The sequence below is a fragment of the Dipteris shenzhenensis genome, chromosome 7 (assembly GCF_047967505.1).
Source record: "Dipteris shenzhenensis isolate YYH24624 ecotype China chromosome 7, Dip_SZ_1.0, whole genome shotgun sequence".
NCBI classification, from domain to species: Eukaryota; Viridiplantae; Streptophyta; class Polypodiopsida; order Gleicheniales; family Dipteridaceae; genus Dipteris; species Dipteris shenzhenensis.
This window is the reverse complement of record NC_141602.1, coordinates 49,363,452-49,370,199: the sequence shown is the minus strand read 5'-3', so window position 1 is coordinate 49,370,199 and position 6,748 is coordinate 49,363,452. Positions and strand designations below refer to the sequence as shown.

General features: G+C 40.4%; 1 pseudogene; it reads right to left on the bottom strand.

The window, feature by feature from the left end:
* Window positions 1-3,342: 3,342 nt before the first annotated feature.
* LOC147900446 (uncharacterized) lies at window positions 3,343-4,060 on the bottom strand (annotated as a pseudogene).
* Window positions 4,061-6,748: the final 2,688 nt, after the last annotated feature.

Below are 6,748 nucleotides of genomic sequence, written 5' to 3'. Positions count from 1 at the left end.
GGTGGAGAACTCGTCTCCCTCGTAGATCATGGAGTTTAAGGGTTTAGGAAAGCATAGGAGTGGGAGAGGAAGAAGGTGTAAGAGCATGGGTGAAGGAAGAGAAAGAGGAGGAAGGAGGAGGAGGGAAGAGGAGGAGGGAGAGGGAGGAGAGAGGAGGAGGAGGAGGGAGGAGGAGGAGGAGGAGGAGGAGGAGGGAGGAGGAGGAGAAGGAGGAAGGAGAAGGAGGGAGGAGGAGAGGGAGAGGGTGGGTTGCAGGGTTGGAGGAGAGGGGAGAAGGGTTGCAAGGTTAGGACATGCTTTTGGACGTGCAGTGCAAGGAAGCATGGACACTTGAGACAAATGCTTGGAATACCAATGTAGACTCAACACAATGCCCCCAAGAGTGTGGGCTTCATTCCATTATGGGGTATTTATACAAGTTGGAGAGCTTCCCTCTCTGTATGTAACACAAAGTCGTATCACAAAGTTGTTACACAAAGTTGTATCACAAAGTTGTAACACAAAGTTGTGTCACAAAGTCGTAACACATTCTCTCTCTTCATGCAGAAGTTGTAACATAAACTTGTAACACAAAGTTGTTACACAAAGTCGTGACATAAACTTGTAACACAAACTTGTAACACAAAGTTGTTACACAAAGTCGTAACACAAAGTTGTGTCTAGAAGTTGTAACACAAAGTTGTAACACAAAATTGTATCACAAAGTTGTAACACCTTCTCTTTCTTCATAAGTTCATGTTGGCACAGAGTCAACATTTGTCGTGCTAATATGATCCCCAGGATCGTATTAGCATGCAATCCATTTGGTTTTACATACTAAACCAATCTTGAGAATCAAATTAGCATGCATCACATGCTAATCTAGTCCCTAGGATTGGTTTAGCATGCAAAATCAAATGGATTGCACACTAATTCAAAGTCAAGGATCGAATTAGCAAACCAGCTTATTCCCCTTTAGGGCCTCTTTGGAATTGTTTAGCACTACAAACATTTTGGTCTTGATCCTTGGGAGAATCTACCATGATTTGCATGCTTGTCTGATCCTGGGGATCGAACAAGCATGAATTTGCTTGCCAATCCAATTCTAGGGATCAGATAAGCATGAGAGATGGTGTGTTGTTACACTCATATCCGAACCTTGGGATTGGATTTGATGGAATACTTCAGTTTTGTGATCCTCTTTATGATTTTTCTACTTTTTTCATGAGAATTTTAGGAAAATTTGTGTGGTAGTTCCCTCTCCACTTCCTATTGTGTAGCTCTAGAAGAATTTATTGTGCTATGGTAAAGCCCCAGAAAGATGATTTCCAAAAGGAAAATATTGAGCCTGCAACTTGCACATGGTTGAGAAAGGGTCATTGCCTTTATGAGCAGCTTCTTATCTTGTGTGTGTGTGTGTGTGTGTGTGTGTGTGTGTATATATATATATATGAATCATTGTAGATAAGGACAGATAAGGCCTTATGGTCTTATTCAAGGATTTGGATCAATATGTCTTGAAAATTAAATGCCTTTGGATAATGCTTGGAGGTTTTTAGTCTCAAATTCAAAAACACCATGCTAATCTATTCAAACGAAGAGAAGTGCCATTGCTCACCACCACCACTATTGAATGCTATTTAGCATGCTAATTAGCACCCCACCATGTATTGTTGTATTCATGCTAACTAGACTCGTGGTAGTCTAACTAGCACTATAGTATGCTAGCTTGGAATAAGAGAGCACAAATTCAAGCTACATTACCCAATCCATGAGGATGAAACACTCTTTATTGATTTATTTTTTCCATGCTTAGCTACCTATGGTATGCTAAGTTTGTTATTGTTACAGTAGTATGCTAATTTGTTTCAAGTAGCTTTCTACTTTGCTAACTAACCCTCTGTACATTGACTGCAAGTGGTAAATCCATCCCTGATGCTTTTTCTCCATGGACAAGTATGTCAACACAAAGCAATGCTGCAAAATCATTGTAGCCTGAGAAGCATGGCATAGAAGGGAGTGCAGAAGGTAAATTGCCTAATGAAGAGGATGGAGTGGGCAAGAGAAGTCAGGGTGTGGAGGAGAGAGAGAAAGTAGAGGATAGCTTTTGTGCATCTAAACAAGGTATACCTAGCCTTCACAATTGTCTAGATACCAAAGCGGACACAATAGGAACAAGCGATGATAAATTTGAAGCTCAACTTGATGTGTCAGACCTCGATGCCCTAGTTGATGTTGCACTTAAATACATTGATATTCCCATTGTTGAGGGTGGTACAGAACAAAAAACTAAGGATGTTGATGATAATGTCCCTCTAGCAAGCCTTACGTTGAAAAATATCTTATTGAATAAGAAATCATGTGACGTTGGCCCTTCCATTTCTGATATTTTCGAGCAATCTCAAGGCCACACAAGTTCTCCAAATTTCAATGTGAAATCCCAAAAATTGCAAGTGATGTTGGTGGCAGCAAAGGGTCTAATAGCTGAAATGGCCGATAACCTCGTGAAAGATCTTACAGCTACAGGATATGTGCCAAAGGATATTATTGACATGGATTTCCAAGATGACTCTCCCTTGGGTCACCTACTAAAAAAGTTATCGAGGAAGAAGGGACATGATCACTTGAGTCGATCATCTCCTGCAAAGAGCGAGCTACACAACCGGTGTAACAACCAACACAAACTCCAAACCCCCCAAACCTCATGCATGCAAGAAACTATGAGGTCCATAGTTTCTTGCATGATAGCTAAATTCTTTTTGCTCCTGGCTATCTCTTTAATTTGGATAGATCCCCACCTCATGAAGTACCACAATGGTCTTGGACTCTATTTTGTAGACTGGATATGTAATGAAAGGTCTCCCTTTTCTTTTCATGCATGAGTTCCAATTTTGTGCTATTGTAAACCGGATATAAATGAAAGATCTCCCTTTTCTTTTTATGCACTACTTACCAATTTTTGTTTTTGCTTAAGTATGTTGGATTTTATTTAATCAGATCCATAGACCAAGTTTGTTAAATAGGTTGGTAAACTTTGTTTGCAGGATGCTTTATTCCTACTGGTTGTACGTTAGTTATGTGGCTGCCTCTGTCTCTATGTATTGTAGTTGACTGGTTAGTAGGGGGTTTAATGCATATTTTTTGGGTACCTCAAATATTGTGTTTGGCATACTTCAAAGCAATCTCACCTCATAATTGGCTTCAGCTTATACACATATGGACAGTTGTCCACACTATTGTCTCCTAGGCCTACAAATGAAATACAGATGCCACGACAGAAAATACCAAGGTCACCCGAAGAAGAAATGGAAGAGATATTGTGAGTGCCACCTTCCTTGGAACATGTTGTTTGGGATATAACTACTAACTAGCATACATCAAACAGTGTAGCACATTGTTAACTAGAATACTTCTAACAGTGTTATACACTATTAACATTAACCCTATCTTATGGAACACTAGCATATTGTTACAGAAGATGAACATAAAAGATACATTGATAACTAGCACCTTCCTAAGTAGATAACTCACAAACAAGGCATTAAAAGTAGTTTCAGCACTAATAAGGTTCATATCAAATCCCAAAGGGCATGCATCATAACTCTTTGGGGTGATTTTCTACATTCTCCTTCTTTTTGGCATATGCTCCATGGGTATCTTGATGGAATGTACAAGATTTGAAAGTATGTGGACAAGGGCTGCTTGTTATCTAGTTTGAAGGAGTACGAATCCACTTGCTTGCAGTACAACCCTTTCACAACATAAGAACCTTTATCAATCACATTCTTCCATTCATCAATGTACCCCTTTTCTAACTTTTCCTTTACTACAATGCAATTGATAAGGTAAAAATATGCATCCTCAGCATTCATCTGGTTGTTACATCTGGATTTACTACAAAAGTGTCACTAACACACAAAGCGCTACTTAACACATAATAGTGGCCTTCATACTTGACACTGCCATATCCATTCCCCTCATCTGCATTGGCCTCAGCATCATCAAGTAGTGGCACCATAGTCTGATAAGCATAGGGCTACACATGGGCCTTGTTAATATAGCAGTTCCACTGTGAATGCATGCATGCTTCTTATAAGCATGCCAATGATCTTGCTTCCAGGGTAGTTGGATCCGTTGGGCTATGACCACAAAATGCATGCAAGGAGTGAGACTTGAAATACTCTCACAATTCCACTTCATCTCTCTGTTTACATCTCCCAGTTTAATCTCCCAAAACACATGGCTGCATTCCCTTTCTTTTGAAGGATATGCTACGTTTCTCTCTGAGAAGAAGTCTTGTAGAAAAGTAACCACATCAGCTGCACATTTCAAGACAGGACCATTGGGCTTTAATTGCTCAAGTGTCAATATTATTTTTACCATGGCTCTAGCACCGTCATGCTCTCCCTTGCCATGCCCTGATCCAAAAAAGAACTATCTCTCATCTCCATCCCTATCAGTTTGGCATATCTTGTAATAAAATAGAATGGTCTAGTAGCCTTAAACTATGAGGTTGCACCATCTGACCAAACCCAATGTCTTTTTGGAGCCACACCCTATTTTTGTAGCCAATCACACTACAACATAAAGCAAATGTTGGACCAACAATGTGTTATGGACTAGATCTCATTTTGCTCTTTGAATGCATAATTCTCTACAAAATCTACAACTGAAATAACCACAGCATCCGGAAATTGATGTATGCAGTTCTTGAATTATTATTCTTGACATTGGGCTACATAGTTATGTGTGATGAAGACCTTGAGCTTAGTCTTCAAGAGTTGAAGAAACTCCAATCATGGCATGTCTTTGTTCAAAAGAACTTTTCTCTTTTTCTTGTTTCCATGCTTAACTTTTAAATACCTTTACAGACAACGTCTTGCCCCCCTTTTCCATCTCCATGAAGCACGTTTTCAACTTCTTCAAACCACTTTTTTGCACTCTCCCATGAGACACTTTCTATTATCAAAAGTTGTATTAGTCTCCTTTAGGCAAAGCATTAGCTCCCATAGATGTGTGCTACCTTCGAAAGTGTGACATGAAGCCAAGTAGCTAGTGCTTGTGCCATCATCTGTGGCACAAATGCCACATGTGCATTTGCATCCTGCTCCATGGAGACCAAATGTAAGAGAATGCATGTGGTTCAACGCATCCTTTAGAAAGATCATTTGCACATGGTACTCACAGCAGCATGTGTAACTGTCCCCCAACTCCGTACAAAAAAAGGCTTCATTATCTCAAATAATCTCATACCAATGTTGTAGTCTGGATGTCTTTCTTTGAGCCTATGGAAGAACTCAACCTGCAAAATGCCAGACCGTGCTTAGTATTTGACAATGCTTGTTACCTGCTGTCCACATCTCCTGCCCCCAATCTGAGTCATAGAATCCATTCCAGCATGCCATCGAAGCTTCTCTCATAAGAGTGCACAATTGGGAGGCAGTGCCATCTATTGTATCCGTTTTACAGTAATCAAAATTTTGATTTTCCATACTATCTGTTTTCTCTCTTGCATACGAGATCCTATTATCTGTTGAGCACAGACGTTGTATTGTTTTCTTATAGTTCTTAGTAATACTTGGCACATGTAATACATCAGCCAAATACTTTATTTGCCCATTTTGCATGTTTAAAGGAATGCTGCCAATGCGCTCAATTGAATGACAAGTATCATCTCCTGTCTCAACAAAGCTAGGCCTCTCAAGCTACTACAAATAAGCAAACCACTCTCCATGATAGCTCATGTGGTTTGATGCAATTCATTCCACATACGATACATCTTTAACGCTTTCCTTATGTGAAATGGCATTCAACATATGCTGCATTATAAACAGATTTTCTCTCTCTTCATTTTGTTTGCTAGATGATGCATAATTGCCCTGCTGCAATCTGCCATTCTTTGCATCTTCTTGTTTCTTGTAATAAAACTTTTCAATGTGACCTAGTTTTCCACAATAATAATAGCCACTTTGATTTCAACTATTTCTACTGTTCTGCCATCCCATCTCAGCCTATATTGCTCCCCCTGCCTCTATAGGTACCTCTTTCTCAACTTCAGAACCTCTCACTAGAGTATTGTTGATTTTTTCAACTTTGCTAATGTCCACTACTACCAGCTCTTTTGGCACCACGGCGTCTCTATGATCTCCCTCTGCCTCGAGTAGAAATCACTAACATGTTCTCACTGATTACTGCTTCCTCCACCTTGAACCAAGTCTTCCAAAATTATGAGAGATGTTTTTTCCTTTAAGTGGTTCGGGGGTCAATATTGTCACTTTGAAGACTTGCCAAGAAATGGGATGGATGTCCTAGGAGCCGGTGCCATTCTTAGTCTGCATGGCTGATCAACGCCTAGTTCAATCACTCGGAATCCTACGGGCCATTGTTCTAAAGGTGGTGGGCATATCATTCGTGGTTTCTTTCGTGGTGCTCAACATGGAAGCCGCAACAGCATCCTCTTGGGTAGGCCTTGGTTGCGGCAAGCAAAAGTCAAGCAAAATTTGGAGCAAAGCATCATTTCAGTGCAAAGAGGAAAGAAGAAAGTGCGGGTCACAATGGGAGTGGCGGCACCTTTGGCGGATGTGATATGACCTGTGTTGGCCGAGACGGTGAACATGGCAGACAGATTGGAGGATGATGAGAAGGAAGCCTTTCTCAAATACAATCTGGAGTTAGTTTCTATCTTCACCATCGATGTGGAAGGCATTACGGAAAGTTACATGCATCAAAGTCTTCTGGTAGGTGCGACCAGCACAGTTCCAGAGCACAG